The sequence below is a fragment of the Equus caballus genome, chromosome 15 (assembly GCF_041296265.1).
Source record: "Equus caballus isolate H_3958 breed thoroughbred chromosome 15, TB-T2T, whole genome shotgun sequence".
NCBI classification, from domain to species: Eukaryota; Metazoa; Chordata; class Mammalia; order Perissodactyla; family Equidae; genus Equus; species Equus caballus.
The window spans coordinates 58,551,431-58,565,368 of record NC_091698.1 but is presented as its reverse complement, the minus strand read 5'-3'; positions in this window follow the sequence as shown (position 1 = coordinate 58,565,368).

Here is a 13,938-nt window from a genome sequence, read left to right as displayed (position 1 = left end):
TCCAATTACTTATACAATCCAAATCCTTTTGAGTCTGATTGTTTTGTTCCTCATTATTTGCTCAGCCTCCAGTTTTAGTATCCTCTGTAAACTCTAAAATCTTGTTTTCAATACCTCATCTGAATTACTTATATACAATACAACCCAATTAGCTCAACTTTAGGTTTTCCTAAGGCTACTTGTGTCTGAGGGGATTTAGATTAGTTGAGTGGATTTGGATTCTAAGAAAGTCCTCACAATTCACTCATCTGAGGACAGCTGATCCATCAGGAATTGAGCCATCCTCTTTAAATGGGAAGGAATCAAAAAGCAGGAAAGATATAGATTCCAAAATGATACCATATGTAATAACAATATTATCATCATTGTCATCATCATCTTTATCATTGTCACCAAACATTATTATCTCATCAAATGTTCATTAAGTTCCCATGTGAGACCATCTCTGTGTAAAACAACAAAATCTACCCAAAGAGTAGATTGAGGCTATGCCAAGGGGCCAAAGTAAAAGCTTTAACTGCCCAGTTCATTCCTCTTTTACATGTTTCAGTAAATTATATTTTTCCAACCAGATCTGTCCTTTATATTTGATATCTCAACATTATTTCTTTTGAAGATTCTAGGCTGATTTTCCCAGCATGTTACCTAGCAAATAATAGTAAGATTAGGAACATTAAATGGCTCAAAACAGGCTCACATGTTTAGATTTCCTTACAAAAACCCTACTAAACCACACAATTAGTAAGCCGCAGAGAAGTCCATGTTGCAGTAGTGTGTGCAAAACTAAATAATTCAGCTTTCATTCATTGCTTTCTGAAATGCCGTTTCTTCTCCTCCTGTGAAAGCCCGTCATCTTTTAATATCTAGTTCAAAGGTCACTTCCTTTATAGAACATTCCCAGCCCCCTCCCTGAGGTAAAGTTATGCAAGCCTTCATCTCTATTCCCACTGTATTTGTTAATTTCTATTGTGGCACATGATATATTTTATATTGTTCCTTCCTTAGATCCCCAGAGTGTTCCTTAAACATTGATCGGATGAATGAATGATTGAATGAATGAATATTAAGCACTCAATTAAAAGTTTATAAAAATTGAGATGTTAGTTATCCAGCTCTGCCTTCAACTATGGGACTCAGGTCTTGCTGAAACTCTCTAACGCTAACTGGGTTACTGTAGCCTGCTACTCTATTCTTTATAGATACCGGACCCTACTTTGCTGGGCTCCCTCCCCTCACCTGATCACAGTTTTAGCTGAAGCACCTGCCCCACTCCAGTAGGATTCCTGGTTTCTAGTTCTTCTTCCCTCCAGGCAGTCTGTCTGGATAAGACCCATCCATCCTCTTTGGGCAAACCACAGCATAGGTAAAAGTGGCTTCTGAGTTAGCATTAGGAAAAGTAGCCTAGACCAATTCAGAAGTGACAGAATTGAACACACTCTACTGAATCTTTTAATCAGAAAAACAGAATGTCTCAAATACTTCATTGCTTTCTGAACTCCATATGCTCCATTTTTTTAGTGCTATTAGTATTTAGAAAGCCAGGAGGTAAACAGACCCAATGGCTTTAATCCCACTCAAAGGTGTGCACAGCAGCATGTGAGGGTGGAGGTTTCCTCTTCAGGCATAACAGCAGAGATATACCCCACACTTTCTTTACCATTCCCAGTTCTGAGAGGTGACTCACTCTTGGTAGCTTCTATACCTCCTAACAATCCCGTTTGCTATTTAATAGATGCTATCTCCTATCATTGTCTATCTTTCCTTAGTGTACACTTACCAACTCAACTAGACTTTCAACTCCTAAATGTTATTCTTTTCCCAGGCCCTAGCACACACTGCCTTCTCCATAATACATGTTCAATAAATGTTTACTGATAGAGTATAGTCATTTTATTTCAACAAATATTTACTGAGATGCTCAACAACATAATTTGGGGAGAAGCCTGAGCAAGACACATTCTTCAAACTGTTCAAGAAACTTTAACTCAGTTGAAAAATTAAATACATGGAAGCAATTGTACAAAGTGATAGGAAACTTAAAAAGAGGGAACCCAGGGTAATTTTGTAGTTGAAACGACTCTTTCCAAACAACAGGTACCACTTAATGTGTCATCAGGTTGTTACTGGTTGCAATAACAGCTCATTCTCACTTTCTCTGAGTATTACGTTTTATGTTAACTTTTGTGGCTTGTACTATTTTTCCTTTAGATTTCCCCCTATCTAATAACTGAAAAGACCTCTATGAAAGTGCTTAGCTCCAGCAAGAAGAAATTATCACATGTCCACATGCAAGGAAAATATATCCAATCAATGGAGGAGAGATGAGAGATGCATACATATAAACTGAAGATCACGTATCTCCGAGCTTTTTTTTTTAAGATTATTCTTTCTTCTTCCTTTCAAACTTCCTCATGACTTTGAAAAAAGAATAGACTTTCCTCTGCTTTTGGAGACAGATCTCTGGTTAGGCTAACTTCCCTTGCTAGTAATGATTCTTTATTCAAAGATACAATAAGGTGGAGCATGATATTCCAGAATCTTCAGAGCATGAGCAACACAGGTAATTCAAGCAGAACATAGAAGAGAGAGGCCTGAAACTGCGCTTGAAGTGGGATCTAGAAGAGAAGACAAGAACAGAGGAAAGAGGAGCGGAGGAGGAAGCATTCCTTGGTCCCAACAGAGAGTATGCATGTTTGGAGTCAATTATCCTAGTTTTATTGGCTCCTGATCAATATGTTCAGAAACAACTTTGCTCCACTTTACCTAAGTCTCCATTTTGTGCCTTTTATTCTCAAGGGCTCATTTTCCATGAATGATTTCCAGATTTTAGCACTTTCATTGCATTTTCCAAAGTAGGTGTAATTTTTATATGCAAACTTGTATTGATCTCCCTCAGAATCAATTCTTGTTGGGTAAAGGGCTTCACTTCTACTTTGCCTTCAGTGCTATTCTTATTCCTCTATCATTTCCAGTTGCCTTTTTATATAATGAAACAGACTCATTACCTTCCATACTGGATATGTATATATTTTGTATAAAAGGTACAGAATGGATGTTCATGTGTTCCAAAGAGAATTTTAGGGCACAAGCCTCCACAAGGAACAATTTTTTTGGTTTGTAAACTTTTTCCATAAAGCATCATATAATGCTGTAAAAATTAAATGACATTTATTTATACATATAAAGAGTTGCCTAACTGAAAAAGAATATCTGAAAGGAAATGTGTATTTCAGCAAAAAGTAAGTTTATCAGAATAATTTTATTTTGTCCTTCATTGAATAGTGAAGTTGATGGCATATTTTTCTGTTCATATTTGCTTGAAATTGGTTAACTCAGTAATACTTAATTCTTATTAAATGTCAGAATTAATCTGGATTATCAAGAAATAGCTTACTCTTTTATCAGCTATTGATAGCTTTTTGACATGCAGAGTGTTAACCAGTGACGATGCCCACTGTATCCTTTGCATTTGACAGCGAGATGTTGAGATTGTACCTTTTCTTTATATTTGAAATACTAATTGTTTTCAAAATAGAAGTCTTAGAGTACATTCAGTTATCTTGTACTTTCAGAAATGCATTTAACGTAGATGTTCACTGTCCACACTGAAAAATATTCTTGGTCAAAATGGAAATAATATTGTTGAAAACTTTCCACAGGGCCCGGGCCCGTGGCTGAGTGGTTAATTTCAAATGCTCCACTTCAGCGCACCAGGATTTCACTGGTTTGGATCCTGGGTGGGGACACGGCACCACTCATCAGGCCATGCTGAGGCGGCGTCCAGAACCAGAAGGACCCACAACTAGAACACACAGCTATGTACTGGGGGGCTCTGGAGAGAAGAAGAAGAAGAAGGGAAAAAAAAGGAAGAAGCTTGTCAACAGTTGTTAGCTCAGGTGCTAATCTTAAGAAAAAAAAAAAAAAAAACTTCCCACAGATCTTTACTCTTTCCTTCTCTTCCATCCTATATTATTTTATACACATTCATCATGTGTTAGTTCCTTTGAAAGAACATTATTAAGTATCTTTGCTGGTTATTAGGACTAAAGAAACAAGACAAAATTTCTGCCCTCATGAAGTTTCACAGGAGATGATGAAGCAGAATAAAGTTAACTTAACTATTGCACATGGAAACTAACTTTGTATCCTGGACCTCCTCTGTGACCTGCTCTTTAAAATAAATAAATAAACAAAAATTGCCAGCAAGACAGTCACCTATAACATTTTACACAATTTATTGTACAGATCTTAGAAAGAAAAACAGCCCTGCCATCTGGATCTAAACGCCTCCTGAGACCAAGTACTGATTCTGATTCCCTGAAACAATGACTCTTCAAGTGGAAATTCAAGTTAAATCAAAACTCTTCAGTTAACTGAGGAACTTCAAACTCCATTGTAGAAAATCTGGTCACTGAAATGCCACCAAGCTATGGATAACCCTGTTGGTCGCAAGAAAAGTGTCCACTAAACTAGGAAGTCAGGTAATTGTATTAAATGGAGCTATCAGTGGCCTCAAATAGAGTCTGCTCCCAAATGTTAATGTTGGAAAACATATTAAGAATGGGACACAAGTTTTGCACTCATTTTGACACTATATTTTTCAGATCATAAGGCATTGGGAGCGGGATGGCTGGATATACTTTAGATTTTAATTTTACCTACCATAGGTGCTTGGAATTGAAATAATAAAAAGCACCCTGGCTTTAGAAACATATGTATATCATATTAAGAAAGGAAAGGGGATACTGAATCTGGCCTTTTTTATACATTATAAAGGTATTTTTCAAACCACCTTTCTGACACATTTATCCATATCGATTAGATGCTGTTAGACTGGCATTGTCTGACCTGTCTAAATCCATCAATTGCTAAGCTGTTGATGATGGATTCCCAGGATACTTGAGCACCTAGCCCTAAATATGAATATTATTCACAAGCTTTTTTACTAAAGAGATCAATAATTACGTACATATTAAATTTGCATTACTGCTGTTGTTAACAATGCCCTTTAGCTGGCCACAGATTACTCTCTCCTGCTTGGGCTGCCATAGATGATCAACATTTCATTAACAATACTTAGAATGTACACATGGGATTTCATATCCCCAAGAGAGTATATGTGAATTATAAAAAACCTGTTTAGTGTTAGGGTAAGTACATATTCCCTCTAGTTTTCATTGTATTTCCATTCTGGGTGCCACAAACCCTACCATTAAATATTTTTTGCCCACTTAAAAACTGCTTTGTGGGGATGGCATGTCTTAATTGTTCCCAAGACAATGCATAACGCACTGCTGTGATGGGCCTTCAGTTAAACTAATAGGCAAGCAAGTTGCTGTGTGGCTTCAGCAGATTTTAAAGCCCTAATGAAACACACTGTACTAAACCAAACAAACTTATCAGGGGAAGAAAAATAAAATTCCAGAAAAGGCTTTCTGTGTTTAAGTTTTTACAAATAAAAATAAACAACAAATGCATTTTACTGACTGACTATAAAGCTTCTATTGTCTTCTGTACACAACATATTTTAGGTCCAAGAACAGAGATCTACTGGTGCCAAATTTTCCAAAGTAACTAATTTGTGCATAAAAATTATGCAGAGGAAGACAAAATCAGCTAGTTGCCCTTACAAATCAGTCAGTTGTGCATGTAAAACAGGTAATGGCATATTTTGCACCAGCAATTACCTTTCTTGCACCTGTGAGTGCCTGTTCTGCATATGTAAGTAGGTCCTTGTTTATTGCATTTAAAGCTGCCACCTCAGCTTCTTTAGGTAAACTTTATGTTTTTACTAAATGTCACTCCAAAACAAAAAGAGGGGGGCATTTCCATGGTGGGTTTATGTGTATGTGTGCATGTGTGTGCCTGTGTGTACGCTTTTTAAATAACTGTAAAATTGATGCTAACTTCATTTGATTTTAACTACTGTATCTTGCAGGGCTGTGTTCAGTGATATAAAATATTTCATTTTGGTTTTATGACATAAATGTCTAAATGTCCTGCTGCTGAGATGTATCAATCAAATCAAAGGTTCAAATTTAATATTATCCAGGTGCCAGGATGAGAGGGAAAATGATGCTTCAGTTCACAGTCAACCGATACGGAATGTCTTCACAGTCAATAACAGGCTCCTGCATGTACCTCTTGTAGAGCCATTACTTCAGGGGTCATAAAGTGGGATGTGACACTTCTGACAATTCTGACAATTTCCCCTTATCTATCTATCTAGCTATCTATCTATATAAATTGTTACTTGCATGAAAAAGGGAAAATATCAAATTCACTTTTCATAAGATCATTTTAGATAGGCATTATAAGCAATTAAAATCCACAGTGTTTCAAGGACAGTTCACAGCTTTTTGATAAATTGAAGCAAACCCAGAATCCATTTTTATAATCCCACTGCATATAGTAGCTAGCCATTCCAAAGCTATCAAACTTAATGCTTGAATACTTATTACTGGCCTATTATTTATTATTAAATATCCAGAAGGGTGTACAAGACGTTATCAGTCCAGCAGACCACACCACTAGGCACAGGTCTAGGAAGCAAAATTTCAAGCAAGAGTATCCAATTGGATTTCATTACTTGTCAACTTTACGGCAGATAGCGTACTTTATGTGTCGATCTTCATACTGGCAAACTGCATGAGGAAAGTTTATGATCATGACTATAGATTTCAGATCTAAGAGTGAGGAGGTCTGTTTCAAAATCAGGGAATGGAAAGTCTTGCTTCTTTCTTGAGGTCCTAGAATGGGTCCCCAGAAGTTGTGATATGATTACCTAATGATCACAGAACTTCTCACCCTTCCATAAGGACAAACTCTGCCACAGATATACCACCATTGGTTAGGCATGGTGAGGGACAAGCCTACACTACTGTGATTTAGAAGCTGGCTACTTAAAGGCCGAGAGCATGATAAACTTGAGACCACCAGACAAGAAATGGGAAGCAAGAAAAGGAGAGAGCTATTTTCTCTCTCTAGACAGTCTTTTGGCCAAGAGGAAAGGGTTAGGCATAATTTGCCCTAGAAGTTAAAGGAATAATAATTTTCTACACGTGCAGGGTAATTCCTCTAAACCAGGGGTTGGTAAACTCTTGCTATAAAAGGCCAGAATGTAAATATTTTAGGCCTTGCGGGACATTTGGTTTTGTATTAACAATTCAACTCTGCCGTTGTAACAAAAAGCAACCATAGACAATATGAAAATGAAATGGGGATGGCTGTGCTCAATGAAATTTTATTTACAAAAACAGGCAGTGGGCCAGATTTGGCTTGTGGGCTGTAGTTTGCTGACACCTGCTCTAAATGAAAAAACAAAAACAAAAAAACTGTTACGGGTTTAAACAAAACCAAAGTCTCCAAAGGTAACAGGAAATGTTTGCCAATGTCAACATCCACATCTTCCTTCTTAATGACATCCATTTCATGGAGGTATTTACAGCTACAGTGATGTGTGGGGTCGCTAATTCTAGGTTTCTTTTTCCTTCCTTCTCAACATTACATCCTTTATTCCAATTGTTAATACCACATAAACAATGGTTAATTGTGTGTGTGTGTGTGTATGTGTGTGTGTGTTGGGGGGGTGGATATCATAGAATAGGTATAATGCTTTAGCTATGGGTAGACAAAGAATAAAAAACAAACCCATGAAAGTTCTTAGGAGTATTTGTACAGAAAAGTATTTGCAAAACGGAAAAATATTAATTCATTAATTCATGCATTAGATAAACAAGTAAAAGAGCAAAGAAGTCACCTCTTCCCTGTTCCCTTATTTCAAAGATGAAGAAGGAGGAAAAAGAAGAGGTAACAAGGCCTACCGTGTACCAGGCACTGTGCTGAGTGTTTTTCATGCTCTTATTCTAGCAAATTTATTTCTAGCAAAACTCCTGTGAAAGGCTCTCTTATTAGTGCCAGTTTACACATGAGAAAACTGAGGCTCAGCAAGATTTCAGTAACTTGCTAGAGGTCACCCAAACAGTAAGTGACAAAGCAGGAATGCTTTGGAAATGCTTGATCAGTATTTATACAGAAAAGTATTTCTTAATAGCATAGCATGAATTCACCAAATCATGTATCAAATTTAAAAATCAAGGCATGTCAAGTAAAGCAAAAAAGGCCCTTAATGTCTAATTTAAAAAGTCTTACATTGACTATAATTTCTCTTGGATTCTCTTTATATCCTGAATTATAAGCATACCCAGAACATAAGTGTGAATGTGCCTCCTCAAATTTCCTGCTTCAAGAATTCCCATTGGGTCTATTGGTTGCCCCTTTTCAGAACCCCCCTGACTTATGGCCTCTTCCTTAGACTGGAGCCTATAAACTGTCACCATATCTACCAGTAGAAGGTCTGGTACATAATAGCCACTTTTCTGGAAAAGTAGATGTGTATATATGCCTGTACGTGTGTGTGTATAAACTGCCCTAATTCAACGTGATTACTCTACTCTACCTAGCAGTTCTATTCCTATACCTGTAAAGCATGCTGACTACTATATTTCAAATTCGGCTCGCGATGTTCACCCTACTTGAAATATCTTTCCTCTATCCTGGTCCACTTCATGGATTCAAATCAATGAATGGAAACAATAAATAGCTCTTTAAGCTTCTGCTCAAAATGGGCACCATCATTTCTCCTTATATTTCATTGTTCAAAGCTAGTGGTGTGGACCGGGATGCGTATTCCTCCAGAAGGAAGCATGCAAGCTCCACAGCAATGGGCAGGAATGTCTAACCCTCTCATAGGGAAAGAGAGAATGAATATTTGAGAACAATAAAGAGACCTATAAGAGCAAAGAAGTTTTGGCTAGGAAATGTAGAGGAGCACAGGAAAATTTGGTGAGTTTTATTGTCACTGACACAATCCACACTTCTTGCCACCCAATATCCATGTTCTTCCTTCTTTCTTCACATAGAATATATTCAATGCCTCCCCAGGAGAGACTTTCCAAAGTCCCATGAAGTCATTGCATCCAGCTCAAAGTCCAGGAGTGCCAGCATTCTCCATCTGGTCCAGATGTGATCTCTCTTTGTCAGAAGTTTGGTTTCTTCTGAGGACCCTCTCCTGGACTCACGGATGGCCACCGTTCACTGTGTCCTCATGTGGCCTCTACACTATGCACATACATCCCTGGTGTCCGGGTGCCCAAAGTTCCTCTTCTTATAAGGACACCAGTCAGATTGGATTAGGGCCCCCTTAACAGCTTCATGTTAAATTAATCACCTCTTTAAAGGGCCTGTCTCCCATACAGCCACATTCTAAGACATCACGACTTAGTGCTTCAACACATGAATTTGGTGGGAGACACAATTCAGCCCAAAACAATGGTAAACACAAAGCAGTCACTAGTCTAAAGGCCTTCTACCCTGGGAGTGGGGAGTTTCCTTTACTAAACTCTGATTTTACTCTGGGAGCAAATGTTTTGCCCATTATTCTCTGTGGCCCTTGAGGCCACCTGCAGAAGGTTCTTCCTTTTTCATTATCTTCATTGACTACATCTTTGATAGCCATAGGGGAGGAGGCCCTCCTTGGTAGCCACACAGCTTTCCAGCCCACCCCTTGCATCTGGAAGATATGGGCCCAAAGGTTGTTTGAAATTTCAAATAGTCTAAGGCTTTTAAAATCTGAGGTCAAGATTTTATTGGCAATATGTTTCCCTTAAAAACTTACTAGGCTTGTAGTCTTTTTGTTCCAGTAATGTGTGTCTGCCAGTTTTCACACTTAAACTTGTTTTCAAGATACTGTTCTCAGATCTACCATATTTCCTAACTTTGTCACCCCTGTAACATTCCTCTTTCTCTCTCTCCCCCCCAATCTCTCTCTGTCTCTCTCTGTGGTAGGCAGAATTCTAAGACAGCCCCCAAGATTACTACCCTCTGGTGTAAATGTCAGGAATAAGATCATCTCCTTGAGTGTAAGACCTCTGAATGTAATCAATGTCACTTCTAAGATTATGTTATACGGTAAAGATGAAGGAATTTTTGTAGATGCAGTTATGGTCCCTAGATAGTTGGCATTGAGTTAATCAAAAGGGAGATTATCCTGGGTGGGCCTGACCTAATAGTTGAGCCTTTAAAAGAGGGTCTACAGGTCAGACACTTGAAGCAGCAGAGAACGTCTCTCTCCCGTGGCCCTGAAGACTACCATGAGTTATACACAGGCAAGGAAATGAATTTTACCAACTCTATGTGAGCTGGGAAGGGAACCCCACATCAGATGAGACCACAGCCCCCAGGTGACAGCTTGGTTGCAGCTTTATAAGACACCGAGCAAAGGATCCAGCTAAGCCCTGCCCAGACTCTTGACTCATAGAAACTGTGAGACAAAGAAATGGATATTTTCGGTTTTTAACAGCCTTACTGAGATACAATTTAAATACCATAAAGTTATGTATATAGTTTAAGCCAATAAGTTTGTGGTAATTTGTTACACAGCAATAGAAAACTAATACATTCTCTTTCAATAAAACAGCAGCTATTTTAAGACTTTTATAACTGGGAAGGCTCCAAGTTGTTTTGATTTTTGCCCCTAGTCATTTTATCTAGCTGGTAGCTTTTATTGGACATTTGATCCACAAAGCCTTTATTAATACTGTTTCTTACTGATTGGGTTCTAGAAGCAATAGGCATTTCCAACCCTACATATATTTCCTTTCATTCCTACTACAAACCAGACAATTCTTTCCTGAGCAAATCAATCTCATTCTTATAATACCTTACCACCCACAGTCAATAGTAAGTAAGATGCACTTCCAATGTTTTCTTTTCCCATCACTTGACCTGGAGCTGCCAGCTCAGTACACACATGCAAGTCCACTTCCCAAATTACCGCTGATGACAGTTTTCTCAAATGATTTGTCACTGTAGAACAAGGATTGCCGTTTTTTCCAGCTTCCAATATTTATTTCCTTCTCGTCTAGCTCTCAAGCACGAAGCCAATAGAACATATTCTAGATTTTTGTGATAGCAGTACCTCACTTCTGTACCAATTTCTGAATCGGTCATAATAGGCTAGACTAAATCCAAAAATCTCAGAGGCTTAATACAAAAAACGTTTTGCTTTTGTTTTTGCCCACTTGAAATCCAATATGGGTTGACCAACCTTCTTCCATCTTGTCGCTTCACCATCTAGAACTCATGGGCGTTAGGATCACCACGGTAGAGGGAGAGAGATGGAGGAGCCACACTTGCTTTTTACTGCCTGACCTGGAAGTGATACATTTGCCTTCGACTCACAGTCCTTTAGATAGCCCTAATCACAGGGCCCCAGTCTAAATGGAAGGGAAACAGGGAAGTAAGAGAGGAGTTCGAATATTTGCGGATCACTGTCTCTGCCATAGGAGGGCTTAAACATATATTCTCTAAACACTTTTCCAGTTAATCAGTCTCTTTGTTGATTCCATGTAGGAATGAGGAAGGGAAAGCAGGGGTTTTAGGAAAAAGAATCAAGAATCAACCAGAGCAGAACCAAGGTACGAAGAGGAGAAAAAAGAAGAAAGCCTAAGGGAAGAGAGGAAAACAAGAAGAAGTAGAGAATCAGCTTATCTGTGTTTTGTTAAAGCCCTTCTGAGGCAAATTTGTTTCCTTCAGGAATTGAACATCTTATCTTCCAAAGCGTCTCCGTCTCCGTAGTTACCTGGTTTCCTTCCAGGGGCTGAAGAATTATTGAAAGATTCAAAGCATGCTTCGCTTGAGCACAGTGGTGCAAGGTTAATTTGATGTACCAGTATAAAGTTTTATAGATTCACCTAAGAGTACTGCTACACTTGTGAAGTAGGAGATTGCATGCCACAGCCGTGCAATAGCATTTATAAGATAATATAAATAACTGCTACAGAGTTTTTTTTTAATACAAGCATAGTTATGATAAGCATCAACATTGAACTTTCAGCAAATCACAGAGGCTTTACATTGGACATTTCTCTTTGGATAATATTAATTGGAGCTCTCCTTTTGAGAGTAATGGCTCACGTTAGTAAATTTCTAGGTTCAGATTGGATCAAAACAATGCCAAAAATCTGGAGGAACAAGTGAAGAAAATTAATAAATATCCTAATATTATTGTCTTTAAACAATTGAATGTAAATATTCGAAGATTTATAAGTTGCAGCTATTTTGCTGACTTTTTTGAGTCTCCATTTGGCATTATACAAAGTCTAGTTGCTATTGCTCCATAGATTATAAATATTTTATTAAATTGCATGCATTAGTAGACTAGATCATTGTACTAGAATTCAGGATCACAGGGTTCTACTTGCAGAACTGTCATTAATTGGTTGTATAAACTCTAGCATGTCCCTTCCCTTTTTCCGGTCTTCCCTTCCTTCATCTTTAAGACCAAAATATCAGTACCTCTTAAGCTTGCCTCTAAGGGTCTAAGAGTGTTTCTGTGGTAGGCCTAATAATGGTCTCCCAAGGATGTCTACAACCTAATTCCTAATTCCTAACCTATGAATATGTTACTTTACATGACAAAAGGACTTTACATATGTAATTAAGATTAGGAACCTTAAGATAGGGTGAATGCCCTGCATTATCCAGGTGAGCCAAATCAATCACATGAGCCCTTAAAAGCTCTTGGAACTTTCTCCAGCTAGAGCAGAAAGAGGCGAGTGAGACGTGGTAGAAGAGGATATCAGAAAGACTCCAGCTGTGAGGAAAATTTGACCCACCTTTGCTGGAGGGGAGATAAGTCCCAGAAAAGCATGAGAAAGAATGCAGATAGTCTGTAAAAGTAAAGACTAGCCCGTTGACTGACATTTTGCAAGGAAGAAAGGACCCCAGTTTGACAGTTGGAAAGAAATGAATTCCACCAATGACCTGAAGGAGCTTGACAGCAGATTCTCCCTAGAGCCTCCTGTTAAGGGGCCAGCCACCCAACATCTTGATTTCAGCCTTATGAAACTCAGCAGAGAAACAAGTATAGCCACCCTGGACTTCTGACCTACAGAACTGTGAGATACTAAATGAGTGTTGTTTTAAATTGCCATATTTGTGGTGATTTGGTTGGATAGCAATAGAAAATTAATACAATATACAAAAGCAATCCACACAGGAATGTTTTTGAAATCTCATGTACTATAAAAAAAAAATCAAGTGAATTTTACATGAAACACGATATAAAACAGTGTTGTTTAACTCCAAAATAATGTTTGAAATGCCCATTGGTTAAAAAAAAATCACAGTTATTGTACACCATATCTTAGAGTATAATGTTTCAAAAATACATACCTTTGAGTAACCCAGGCACCTCACTGTACCTGATAGGATAATAAATCCCAGTTCGAGAAATAAATAATTAGATGGTTTTCAAGTCATTCCTGGTGCTATTATTTTAATGTGATGACATGAAATTTATTAAATTAATATTGACAATATGTATAAATTGAAGGACACGTACAAATACAATTACTTACAACACCGAGAAGGACGTAGCAGACTATAATTTCAGGATAACTCAGCCAAACAACAAAGAGATTTACCTTGTGGCCCACTTGCAAGCAGTGTGTAGCCCTGCCATGTGGAGGTTATGTTTCTCCAGGTTGTCTGATCTGAGCTTCACCCAGACCCTGACATAGTCCCATACCCAGTCAGACAGAATATTGTTTAGTGTAAGGGGGAATAGCAGCATTGTAGCCAAGGCCACATTATACTCCTGGCCTATCGACTATAGCCAATTTTGCTTTAATGTGATGTTAAATGACAACCCGGTAATATGTAGGCTTAACACCACCAAAATTATTCTATGTGGGTTGTATCCATGGCTATAACTGTCCACCTGTGGTATGGATAAGAAAGGTTAGTATAAAGTGGAAAGAAGTAACTTAAGTAGAGCACGTAATGATTTGACATGGAATACAAGTTATCACAATAAGTGATTTGGAGCAGTAGTTCTTAATATGTTTAGACCAATTTAAGAGGAGCAAAAAGACC